The following is a 14,328-nucleotide window of genomic DNA, read 5'->3' on the forward strand; positions in this document are numbered from 1 at the left end:
TACTTATTTTTCCTAGAGGAAGAAATCCCCATGGCATTGTAAACTATTTCAAAAAAAAAAATCTAGAATATTTTTTGCAATTTCGAATAATCCTCACTAAACAGGACATTATAATCCAGTTATATCCAGAAAAAAAAAATGGCTAAACTGAGTAACTCATAAGGAAAATATTTTTTTTGCGGGGGGGGGGGGAGATCTCTTTTATTTTATCCATATTTAAAAACACTTAGTTTTACCAGGGTGATAGGAGTGAATGAGATTAATATCTGTATTAAAATATCTGAAGCATTGTATACACAATAAGAATCATCTTTTTCTTTTTTCCTAGGAAGCAAAAGCGTTTGGCCTTTTATTTTATTTTATTTTGTTTTGTTTTGTTTTATTTCATTTTTCTTTATTATTAGTGGCTGGTCTGTGAGGGGATTCAAGCCCTTGACCTTGGTGTGAAAAGCTGTGCCCTAACCAACTGAGCTCACCGCCCAGCCCCTATTTTTTTTTTTTAAATAAACTGGAATAAACTAAATTGTCATAAGTTACATTGTTTGTCAGTTTTGCCTAAATAAGTGAAGAAAGTAGGATAGGTTGTGTTAGAAGGATAGGACAGAGGTGTTACTTTAAATAGTATTGTCTGGAAAGCCTCCCTAAGGTAACTTTTGAACAAAACATGGAAATATCTGTAGGAAGACCATTCTGGCCAGTGGTGTCTTTTGAAGGGGAGTAATAAGTAATAATCATAAGGAATAAAAGTCATCAGAAATAGTTAGAATAAAATGAATAGAAGCAAATAGCAGAGAACCAAGTTCAAAGAGGAGATGTAGATTGTTTTGAGTCTTATAGACCATTTTAATGGTATTAACTTTTGCTTTTATGAAGAAAAGCCATTTATGGCTTTAGGTCAAAGCTGTGATTATGATCTGCCCTTCATTTTGGCAAAGTAACATAGCTGGAAGGATAGTCATGACAAACCAGTAGAGAGGCCATTGTAATAAGTTGCTGCAAGAAATACTAGTGTTTTATTCTAGAACGGTAGTAACAGAGGTAGTGAGAAGTGATCAGATTATGAACTGAGCATATGTTTTGATGCTATAATCAAGAAGATTTATTGATTATTTGGATATGGGATAATTCTAAAACTCTTAACCTGAAGAACTGGGATGATAGAGAGTATATTAATTTAGATGGCTATAGAAAGTGCAGGTTTGGTAGTGGGTGCATGGAAGAAATGGTAAGACGTTGAGTTTAGTCATGGTAAGTATGAAACACTTATATATTCAAGTGGGGCTATCAACTAATCAATCAGTTGGATAAACTCATCTGAACTTGATGGGAGAGACCAGATATTTGCATTAAACATTCTCAGCAATACTGTGGATAAGATTGCCAAGGGAATGACCAAACAAAATAGAGTGCCAAGAATGGGCAATAGAGTCATCCATTGTTAACAGCCCAGAATGGGAAGTGTCAGAGAAGAAACGAGAAGCAAGGCAAGGGAAAAACCAGGTGAGGGTGGTGTCCGAGAGAGCAAGTGAAGATTGTTGTCTCAAGGATGGGGGGATAATAAGCCATATCAAATGCTGCTGAGTGGACAAGAAAAGTAAGCATTGGTAATTGTTTATTGGATTAGCAAAGTGGATGCATTTGTGACTTTGAAAAGGTGAGTATCAGAGTAATAGTTTGGGAGGAAGCTTGTCTGAAATGAGTTTAAGAGACTGGAAAGGGAAACAGTGATGACATCAAATACAAAGAACCCTGGCAGAAGGTTTGCACTAAAAATGGAGCAAAGAAAGATAATGGGGCATGTTGGGGCAGGGGACAAAGAGGGATAGTTTTGTGATTATTTTTTGTCATTAAAGAAATGAAAGCATGTTGTGCTGGTGGAAATGATTCAATAGAGAAGAGAGTGGTGTATGATTAAGAGAGAAAGCAATTGCAGAGCATTATACTCTAAGTATAAGAAGACATGGGTTGTAGAGTAAATGTAGAGAAATTAAGCATTTTCTGAATTATGGGTAGTTCAGCCACAATAAAAGCAGTGAAGGTGAAGTATATAGGCACCGATGCATGTAGGTGAGTATGTAAAATGAGATGACTTTATAGAAGTTTTCTTCTAATCTGTCTTGTTTTCTCAGTGAAACAGGAAGCAAGGTCACTAGCTGATAATGAAGATGGGAAAGGAGGTTTGGAAAAATGTAAGTGTGATTAGTTCAGAGAAATGTATGATCTCTGTGAAGTATCATGGGCTCACCTGAGAGTGTTGGTCATGGATCCAAAATTTATCTTCAACCATGTCCAACTGTGCAGGTAGGGGAGTGTGGAGAATTGGATTGACCAGGGTAGAGGCTTTGTGCTTCAAACAGCTACAAATAAGACAAGAGTGTGGAACTGAATGTTTTCTAGAGAGTGAATTTAATGGCAGACCAGGGAAATTAATTTGAATAAAGGAAGAAAAAGGATTTATACAATGAAAAACAGGTGGATTAATGGTATTCTTATTCTGGAGGTTGCCAGGGTGCCTAGTTAAATGTGAATTTAATGTTAACAATGGCTTTTAAAATAAGTATGTCCCAAATATTGCATGAGATATACTTATGCTAAAAATATCTGTTGTTTATCTGAAATTCACATTTACCTGGTTGTTTTATTTACTTATTTATTTTTTCACATCTGACAATCTTGTTCTGATGAAGTCAAAAGATTTTGGGGACTGGAATACTGGATGCTTGACATAAAACATGAGAAGTGGTAGTCTGTGTAATAATTAATTGATGTAAAGGAGTGATTACAGCAATTTACTGTGAGGGTAATAGATTGTGATTGACCCATGTATGATGGGAGACAAATTTATCATAGTAGAAATAGTCAAGGACTTGGCAGTACTGACTAGTTAAAGGATTATTAACAAGGATGTTCAAAACACCAAAAATTAAGACGGAGGTGAAGACCTGTGTTAAGAATACTGAAGAAATTTTAGTAAAATCCCAATGAGTTTTAGAGAAAGAGGCAAATGGACCATAAGACGAAAATAAAACTCTATGATGATAAAATTGAAAAAAGGGTGAGGGAATGGAACTAGAAAATGAGTAACCATGGTGGGGCTAATCAAGCAGATGTAATTACAGTGGTTCACCGCCTATGATTGAAATGTGTGCCAAAACCGTGAGTATTGCAATGCCGTGAATATTTTTCTCACAAGTATGCATTTCTTCCTTGTATATAAAGTTAATGTCTCTTTCATAATTAAAAAATACACAATTATAAATAAGGCAAAGAGACAGGATTTTGATTGAATGTGCTTTTATCATTTTAATATGATTAGTCATTGATGAGTAACTTTGGTTTCTTAATAATCTGATAAGTGACATTATTAAGTGATATATTTGAAAATAAAGTAAGTTTACTTTTCTTACAATAAAATGTATTAATAAATTCAATGTCTGTGTTTATATTGAAATTATAAATATTTCTAAAATGTACTAATTCATGACTACAATCTTGTTTGTAAGAAATTATACATACATCTTATGAGTGTGTGTACGTTTGTGTATGTATATATGTAATGTTTCACACTAATTAAAATTTCCCAAGGGAACAGATGGTGAAAACTAAATACAATAAACACCGCTCCCCCCAGATCATGCTGGATATTTGCGCGCGTGCATGCACACACACACACACAGAAACATACTCTAGACAAGTAGTGATGCATTTGAGAAAGAACAGTAGGAGACACTAATTACGTATCATGGAAAACCAAAGATATTTTGTAAGCTTTGGAAAATTTAACCAATCCCTCTGAAAGAGTGAAAAGAAAGTCTGATGTTCAGTAGAGTGTGGCATGCAATGATGAATACCATAAAATTGGGTACATGGTGTTTTTGAACCTTTGGGAAATGGGGTTTGCCATAGTGCCCTAACATGGAAGACCCCATAATGCTAGATTAGTATGCAGTGTTAATACCTCTTTCTATTTTTTCTTAAAAACAATGCTCACAAAAGAAATCTTCAATCTCTGTCACATAAATAGCTATAGATTTCTCTGATTAGATTTTCCTGAGGAGAGATAATATCAAATATATTAAAAGGAAAATGAGTATAAAGCTTATACTGAGTGTATTGACCCAAAGGTTTTTTAGAACAAATAAATGTTTTATAAACAGATGAGGAGAAGTCTTGGGAACACATACCCAGTTACTGCTATTAGAGAAAACGTTCATTACATGCAATGATTCTGAAGTACACATGCCTTCTACATGAGATAGTTAATTGTAGGTACTTTGTTTTAAATAGTAACAGGACAGCAGTAAATTTGAATCTGGAGGCTGAATTTTAATTGAATTTTGCTACTAATTAGCTTTATATTTGGGAAAGAGTCATTTCTCTTCTCTGGGTGTGTGTGTGTGACCTTAAAAATAAGTTGAAGGACTGAATCATTTTCAATTTCAAAAGGTTTGACTTATATAAAAATATTTATTTAACAAGGATTGCTCATATTTTCATTTTCAGCTCTAATATATGAACAGTGTGGATGTCATAACTCCCATTCTTATAACTAAAAACTAAATAACCTAAAAATCAATGACATTATTTGAGAGGGTAAAAAAAAGAGAACTGGGCCTGTAGGGCAAAGCACCACACTGATATCTGGCTAGACATGGGAAACCAGAGGGTCACAGCCAAGAATTGCTTACCTGAGACAGAAACCGATAAAACCATAAACTGGTTGGAACACTGCGATGGTAATTCTGACAAATTGCTAGAGGCAGAGTGCACGATACTTTGTGACTGAAAAGCTTCTGGGGAGGGCCGAGCCCGTGGCGCACTCGGTAGCGTGCTGCGCTAGCAGCGCGGCGACGCTCCCGCCGCGGGTTCGGATCCTATATAGGAATGGCCGGTGCACTCAATGGCTGAGTGCCGGTCACGAAAAAGACAAAAAAAAAAAAAAAAAAAAAAAAAAAAGCTTCTGGGGTTCACAATTGTATGAGGAGCCCACATGTTTGTGGGTTTTACTTCCATAAGCTCAGCCAAGTTCTCACAGTGAAGAGCCAAGGAGATGTATTATAGAAATTGTCTTGCATGGGTAACAAGGTCAAGAAGTTCCACAAAATCCTTCCTGCAAACTGGTGAACAGTAAAGCCGTGATGAATTCAGTCTAAGTTTGAAGGCCTGAGAATCAGGGTGCCTGTGCTGTTCCAGCCTGAGTTCAAAATCCTGAGAACCAGGAATGCCTATGTCAGAGGGCAGAAGATGCATGTCTCAGCTCAAGCAGAGAGAATACATTTGCCCTTCCTCCACCTTTTTGTTCTATTCTGGCCCTCAAAAGATTAAAGGAGGGCCCACCTACTTTGGGGAGGGCCAACTGCTTTACCTAGTTTACCAATTCAGATGCTGATCTCTTCCAGAAACACACTCAAAGTCACACCCAGGTATGGTTTACCAGCTAGCTGGGCATTCCTTAGCTCAGTCAAGTTGGCACATAAAATTAACCATCACAAGTCCACCTTTTTCAGCTTGGCATCTATACGTGCATCTTTTTACATCATACTTAATCTCCAAATTACAAAAATAAATAAATAACAAGGTCATAATTTCACCTAACAGATTACAACTATGTTATGTTCAACCAAGAATGCACTTATCCCCTCCCCAGAAGAGAAGGTAAAGTACTTGAGTGATGTTTACTCTTCTCCTGGTATCCCGTAACTTAAATAGTAAGATGTAAAATGAACAAGACTTACATATTGATATATGGTCAATCCATCTAAATTACATGGTGAGGGAATAACAAAATCAATAAAGTTATTTGCTTAATATATGTATATACACACAAACATTCTTAACAAATTAGGGTGTAAATACTCATGGCAATTATAGTCTTAGTTTCTGTAACTGGTCACATGGTCAGTGCTGGCATTTAAAACTGCTTTCTTCTACTACCCATTCTGTATTCCCTTTACTTCCAGCAAGCATCTCCACTGTTCATGATTCTTGACCTGGCACGGTGACCCAAACCTTAATGCCTGACGCGTCTGGATCACTAGTAGTCCTTTCTGGATTGGGCTGTTGTAGTGTCCCTTGACCTTAACCTTATGGTATGTTAATACTAAGAGAAGGCTTAAGGTATTTTCTGTACTCCAGACATACTCCTCCTTATTCGCATTGAGAAGCAGTAGTCCAGTTTCTCTTTCATAGTCAGGATCAATCACCAGCCACCCTGTAACTCCCTCCTTTGCCTGTTCATTGAGAGGCATAAGGAGCCCGAAGTGTCTGGGTGACAGTGTTAACTTCCAGTGAAATGAAATCACTATCGTGTCTCCTGCTGGAAGCATTCTTCCCTCAGAAACTAAGACCTCTAGGCAAGCAGAGAATAAAGTCAGGGGAACAGGAAACACAATTTTTTGCCAGTGGGTCATTAGGGTAATAGTGAGTGGCGCCACTCCCATTTTCACACCTGGATTCCTGGACCCTCAAGTCCTGGTTATTTGAGAAACAGCACCGTATATTGGATGCTCATTTAGAACATATACAGACTTTTGGAGAATGTTACCCTAGCATGGTAAGGTATCATCACCCAGCTGGCACTGTAACTGAATCTTCAAAAGGCCATTGCACCATTCTGTCTAGCCAGGTGCTTCATGATTATGGGGAGCATGGCAAGACTGGTAAATTTTAGTGACATGGGTCCACTGCTATACTTCATCTGCTGTTAAGTGAGTTCGATGATCAGAAGCAGTAATGTGTGGACTAAAGTCAATAAAGCATTCTCTAAGTCCACGGATGGCAATTTTGTCAGAAACATTGTGTTCAGGGCAGGGAACTTTGTATCCAGAGTAAGTGTGTATTTCAGTAAGAACAAAACACTGTCTCTTCCATGATGGAAGTGGTCCAGTGTAATCAATCTGTCACCAAGTGGCTGGCTAATCACCTCAGGGAATGTTGCCATATTAGGGGCTCAGTACTGGTCTCTGCCACTGGCAGATTTGTTCCTCGGCAGTGGTCATGGCTAGGTCAGCCTTGGTGATCAGAAGTACGTGTTGCTGAGCCCATGCATAACCTATACCTTACCACCATGGCCACTTTATTCATGAGCACATTGGGAAATAAATAATGGGAGCTGTCTTGGGAAGGAGGCTGACTGGTATTCACGAACAGTCATACTATCTACTTGAATACTACAGTACTTTTCTGCTAATGTTACGCTTGGTGAGCATAAAAATAGAAAACTACTCTCTTTGTGATTTTTTACCCATTCAGAGAGGACGATATGCCTACCTCTTCCCCAGAATTCTTGTTACCAATTTTCTATTTATGTTCCTGTCGAGTCACAAACCATCCAGCCAAACCATTGACTACAGCCCATGAATTGGTATGTAACTGCGTATATGGCCATTTCTCCTTCCAAGCAAAATGCACAACCAGGGACACTGCTCAAAGTTCTGCCTGCTAAAAGAATTTTTCTTCTAAACTGTCGGGAATGTCAGAAAGATTCTGTAGTGCTGCAGCTGTCCAGTTTCTGGTGTTGCCCTTATATCATGTGCAATCATCCGTAAACCAGGTCTGACTCTTCTCTTCTACTGTCAACTAATCATAGGGAATTCTAATGAGGCCACAGGTGCAGGCTGAGAGAGAAGAGGGAGAGGAGCAGGAATGGGAGCCATGAGTGTTTGGAACACTTCTACATGTAATATGTGCCTTCAGTGCCTGCTCACAACTGATTATGTATTTACCACTGCCATTTGATGATGGAGTGTTGGTAGGCATGCCCAACTTTATGGATTGGTGGATCCGATAATACCCGGTTCCTGAAAGGCAGCTCAAATAACATGGTAACTTTGTGGTCCATGATCAAGTGTTCAGTTTCAACTAAGGTCTGGTAGCAGAGTAGCAGTTATAGATGAAGGTCTATAAATCCAAAGGATAATGGTTATCTGTGGATGATTTCAGGGCTTTGTTCCAAAATCCTAAATGTGTGTACTAGTCCCTGCTTCTTAACCTGGTCACATGGCCCCAAAAACATCCCTACGTGCCACTGACACTTTAAGAACCATTAGCTCTACAGTACCATATGGTGCAAATGGCAGAGCAACCTGCACAGCAGTCTGTGCAGAGCCTTCTCTTGTTCAGCTTTTCCAGTCACTCAGTAAATGGGTTGGAATAACACACCCACATGAGGAATATGTTGCCTTCAAAATTCAAGGAAGCCCTCTTTCTTGGTTGTAGGAGGGGCCAGGTGCAACGATTTATCCTTCACCTTAGAATGGATAACTCAATGTGTCCCACATCACTAGACCACTAGAAATTTTACCGAGGTAGGAGACCCTGAATTTTCATCATATTTTTTTCTACCCTCTAATACATAAATGTCTTACCAATAAATCTAGATTGGTTGCTACTTCTTGCTGACTAGGTCCAATAAGCCTAATGTCATCAATGTAAATGGATAAATGTGATATCTTGTGTAAGTAAAAGGTGATCAAGATCACTTCAAAATAAATTATGAGAGTTCTGGAGAGTTGATATAATCCTGAGGTAAGATAGTGAAGGTATATTGCTGGCCTTGCCAGCTGAGAGCAAGCCACTTCTGGTGGGCCTATGGTCAGGAATGGAGAAAAAGGCATTTACAAATGAATAGCTACATGCCAGGTATTATGAGGTATGTTGATTAGTTCATGCAATAAAACCACATCTGGTACAGCAGCTGTAATTAGAGTCACCTCTTGGTTAAGTTTATGATAATTCACTGTCTTTCTCCAGGATCCATATGTGTTCTGCCCAGACCAAATAAAAGAGTGAAATGGTTATATGGTGGAAATTACTGCATCTTTCAAGTCCTTGATGTTGGCATTAATCTGTGTAATCCCTCCAGGGATGTAGAATTGCTTTCGATTTACTGTTTTCTTAGGTTAAGCCAGTCCTAACAATGTGCAGTTGGTCTTTCACTCAGTAGGTTCTTACTCCACAGGTCAGGGAACCAACATGGGGTTTCTGCCAGCTGTTGAATATGTCTATTCCAAGTACACATTCTGGAACAGGTGGAATCAGGGACCCACTAGATCCACTGTAAGATGTACTTGAGCTAAAACTCCACAGATCACCTCTTCTCCATAAGCCTCTATTCTGACTGGAGGATCACAGTGATGTTTTTGGTCCACTGGAATCCATGTCAGTTCAGAGCCAGTGTGGAGTACTCCCAGAAAGTTCTATTTCCTTTTCCCCATGCACAGTCACACTGGTAAAAGTTTGTAGGCTAGGAGAAAGCTTAACAGTATAAATTTTGGGTAATGCTCTGGGGTCCTTCCTTGAGGGAACCCAGTCTCTCCTTCATTCAAGGAGTTTTGGGTCTAAGAAATGGCTCATCTAGGAATTAATTGTGGTGCTGTAACTCTAGGTTTTTATGATTTAAGTCAGACTTTTGTTCATTTGATTTAGAAGTTGTCTGCTTACACAGATCAAATAAGAATTTAGATCTTACAATCTATTTCACTTTTAGGAACACTATGATTAACTAGTAAATGCTATAGGTCTGCATGAGTCAGACTATTCTGGTTGCTTCTTTGTTGATTATGGTAACCTCACCCACCTTCCTTTTGGTGGTTGACTGCTGCCACTCAGTTTCTGCCACACGGGGGTACAATTACTTCTAATGCACTTAGGTTTGCTAGTTAAGGGTGTGTGGCTCCCACTGTAAGGTCTGACATAGAAAGAAGATCAATCTTAGAGCTCTTCAGAGATACTGGGGATCCCCTCATGAATTTATTTCTCACACACATGGTGAGAGATATGTCTTCTGGATCCTGTACAGGTGAGTGAGCAGGTTCCCAATCTCCCAAACCTTTGAATTCCTTCCTCTACAGTAAACCAAGCAGGGTTGGGCATTTCCAGTTCACCCATGGTGGGTCATCTTTCGACCCATGTTTTAGCCAACCAGTCAAACAAATCGCTAGAGTTCTTTCTAATACCCTAAGCTGGAACATTAAATGCAAAATATCGGCTTAGTGAACCCGTTCAATAAATTCAGCCCCATCCAACATTATTAGTGCTAGACCACTTTTGTGTTGCTGCTATAACAGAATACCTGAAATTCAGTAATTTATAAAGAAAAGAGGTTTATTTGGCTCATGATTCTGGGATAGCTGCATCTGACACAAGCCTCAGGCTTCTCCTACTCATGACAGAAAATGGCAGTGCAGCCAGTGGGTTCAAGGAGATCACATGGTGAGAAGAAGTAAGACAGAGAAAGGGAGGGGAGCTGCCAGGCTCCCTTAAACAACCAGTTCTTGTGGGAACTCATAGAGCTAGAACTCACTCACTACCTGCCCCCCAACCACCAGGGAGGGCATTCATCTGTTCATGAGGGACACACCTGCTCCTGCCATGACCCAAACAGCTCTCAACACTGCCACATTGGCGATCAGATTTCAACATGAGCTTTTGGGGTACAAAGGTTGGGGAGACAAAGATATTCAAATTGTATCAGTTCCTTTCACCATTGTACCTTACCCTTAATATCCATTTCCACATATGTTCCCCTGATTTGTGTTTGTATAAATTGAAAAGTCAAGTAGTTCTTTTGGGATGTAGCATACCTCTTCACAGGTCACACTCTGCACCTCACCATTATGGACCTGCTGTGATATAACTCTTCCTAAATGTCTAGATGCAAGAAAGGTTGTGGGGTGGGCCCTGAGAAGAATTAGCATTGTCTTGTCTGGTAACTGCCTCAGAGGATGCCGTTACCATTTCCTCATGTAATATATAACTAATGCCCCAAAATGAAAGTTAAAAGTCCTCTGGGGATGCTGCTGCCACTGGGGTAAGGGAGACAATTTCCCTGGGGGTAGAGATCTCTTCTACTGGCAAGAAGGACTCATCACAATATGAGGGATGAATGTCACCAGCTTCATCAGTCTTCCCACATATCCCCATCCCAGCTTACGAAATCACATTCTTTACCATTTAATGTCCCCATTTTTAATGGTAGACACACTGAGATGTGAGTTGAACTAGAATTGTAATTTAGCCAACCATAGGATGGAGTTCTGCATTTGATTGTTAGCGAATTCAACTCTGCAGCTACAGGAGGTAAGCCTCTTCTTCAGTGCATGCCTAGAAGATTTTAGGTCATTTTTGTAGGTTTGAGCAGGAAATTTGAATTCCTAAGCCCATCCTTCTGTTTCATCACTTTGTCCAGAGCAACCAAACAACATCATTATATTCAGTCTTCCAAAATGTTTGAAGTTATATGCAAAGTTAACTTAGCCCCCTCCTTGCTTCTTATAAATGATTGATTAAAAGTGTCCAATGCGGATATTTTTTTATTTTTTATTTTTTAATTTTTTTAAAATTTTATTTTGTCGATATACATTGTAGCTGATTAATGCTCCCCATCACCAAAACCTCCCTCCCTTCTCCCTCCCCCCCTCCCCCCAACCATGTCCCCTCCGTTTGTCTGTTGCATCAACTTCAAACAATTGCGGTTGTTATATCTTCTTCCCCCCCCCCCCCCGGTTTGTGTGTGTATGTGGGTATGTGTGTGTGTGAATTTATATATTAATTTTTAGCTCCCTCCAATAAGTGAGAACATGTGGTATTTCTCTTTCTGTGCCTGACTTGTTTCACTTAATATAATTCTCTCAAGGTCCATCCATGTTGTTGCAAATGGCAGTATTTCATTCGTTTTTATAGCTGAGTAGTATTCCATTGTGTAGATGTACCACATTTTCCGTATCCACTCATCTGAAGATGGGCATTTGGGCTGGTTCCAACTCTTGGCTATTGTAAAGAGTGCTGCGATGAACATTGGGGAACAGGTATACCTTCGACTTGATGATTTCCATTCCTCTGGGTATATTCCCAACAGTGGGATGGCTGGGTCGTATGGTAGATCTATTTGCAATTGTTTAAGGAACCTCCATACCATTTTCCATAGAGGCTGCACCATTTTGCAGTCCCACCAACAATGTATGAGAGTTCCTTTTTCTCCGCAGCCTCGCCAGCATTTATCGTTCATAGTCTTTTGGATTTTAGCCATCCTAACTGGGGTTAGATGGTATCTCAATGTGGTTTTGATTTGCATTTCCCGGATGCTGAGTGATGTTGAGCATTTTTTCATATGTCTGTTGGCCATTTGGATATCTTCCTTAGAGAAATGCCTACTTAGCTCTTTTGCCCATTTTTTAATTGGGTTGCTTGTTTTCTTCTTGTAAAGTTGTTTGAGTTCCTTATATATTCTGGATATTAATCCTTTGTCAGATGTATATTTTGCAAATATTTTCTCCCACTCTGTTGGTTGTCTTTTAACTCTTTTAATTGTTTCTTTTGCTGTGCAGAAGCTTTTTAGTTTGATATAATCCCATTTGTTTATTTTTCCTTTGGTTGCCCGTGCTTTTGGGGTTGTATTCATGAAGTCTGTGCCCAGTCCCATTTCCTGAAGTGTTTCCCCTATGTGATATTTTGCATATAATATATAAACCGTTCACAACTTGTACTATAAGCACTCTCGTTACTAGTGAAAACAGAGTCACTTGCACCTTAAACCTATCAGATTAGAGCTCCAATTCCAGAAATTCCAAAACAAAACAAAACAAAAAACACTCCTGTAACTAGTAATTGAGAATAGCTGTGCCATGGAATGCAAAATTAATTCCAAAGTCATTTGCTTCCCTAAATACCGGTAACAGACACTTGGAATTTGAATTCTCAAAATACTATTGAAAATAGCATAAAAGAGAAAAAAAAGATGCTTAAGTGTAAGTCTAACAAAATATATACAAGATCTATATGCAGAACTAAAAACCTCTGATATAAGAAACCAAAACATCTAAAATAGAGAGCTCTGTATATAGATAGGAACACAATATTTTTTGGATGTCAGTTATTCCCAACTTGATCTATAGATTTAATACAATCCCAGCAAAAATCTCAGAAATTTATTTTGAGATTATAGAAAAAATAATTATAAAATTTATATCAACAGGAAATCACAATCAGAATGGCAAAAACCCTGCAAAAAGAGAAGAAAGTCAGAGGACTGAGGACTGACACTACCCTACTCCCAGACTTACTATAAGCTTATAGTAATTAAGACAGTGACAGTGGCAAAATATACACATAGAACAACAGAACAGAAAAAAGTCCAGAAATAGACCCACACAGATATAGTCAACTTACATTTGATAGTCCTTTTAATAGATGAAGTTAGAACAAGTAGATATCCTTATGTCACTTTTATAACAGATGAGACTAATCATAAACCATGGCTTTCAAAAAATCAAAACAAAATGAATAATAGATTTAAATGTAAAATGCAAAGCTATAAAGCTTCTGGAGGAAAACAGGTATGAGTCTAGGTCAATTTGAATTTGGCAATGACTTTTTAGATGCAACACCAAAAACATATTTCAGGAAAAAAAAAATTGGTAAGTTGTTCTTCACTAACTTTTAAAGAAAATAAATAAATAAATAAAACTTCTCTGTAAAAGAAAATGTTAAGAGAATGAAAAGTCCAGCCACAAATCAGAACAAAATCTTTGCAAAACATATGTTTAGTGAAGGATTTGTGTACAAAATAATAAACATTTCATAGAAGTCAGCAAAATACACACAAAAAATCCAATTAAAAATTAGGCAGAAGATATGAATTGAAATCTTTCCAAACTATATCTACAAATTTCCAGTAAGCATATGAAAAGTTATTGAACACCGTTTGTCCTTAGCAAAAGAAAAAATTAAAACAACAAGACATACCTCTACAGGTTTATTAGAAAGACTAAAACAAAAACAGAAACAGAAACAAAACTCATAATACCAATTGCGCATCAGTGCTTAGTGTTAGTGATTCATAATTGCCAAAAACTAAAAGCAACTAAGAAGCTGTCAAATTGGCGAATGGATAAACATACTGTCGTTAATATTCATGTAATGAATATTATCCAGTAATGGAAAGAAATGAGTACAAGCCACAAAAAGACATGCATATATCTTAAATGCATACTGTTAAATTGAAGAGGACAGTCTGAACAGGCTGCCTACGTATAACTCCAATAATATGACATTCTGGAAAAGACAAAAATACGAATAGTAATTATATTAGTGGTTGCCAGAGAGTTAGAGTAGAGGAGGAAAGTTGAATAGGTGAAGCAAAGGGGATTTTTCAGGGTGTTCAATATATCTTATATGATACTGTAATGGTGGATACAATACATTATGCATTTTCCAAATCGCATAGAAATTGACAGCACCAAAAGTTAACCTTAATATATGAACATTAAAAATAAAATCATTTAGAAGGTTGCAGGATCTTAGCATGAAATACTGTATGTGGTAAATTGA

This window comes from Cynocephalus volans, chromosome 2 (assembly GCF_027409185.1).
Source record: "Cynocephalus volans isolate mCynVol1 chromosome 2, mCynVol1.pri, whole genome shotgun sequence".
NCBI classification, from domain to species: domain Eukaryota; kingdom Metazoa; phylum Chordata; class Mammalia; order Dermoptera; family Cynocephalidae; genus Cynocephalus; species Cynocephalus volans.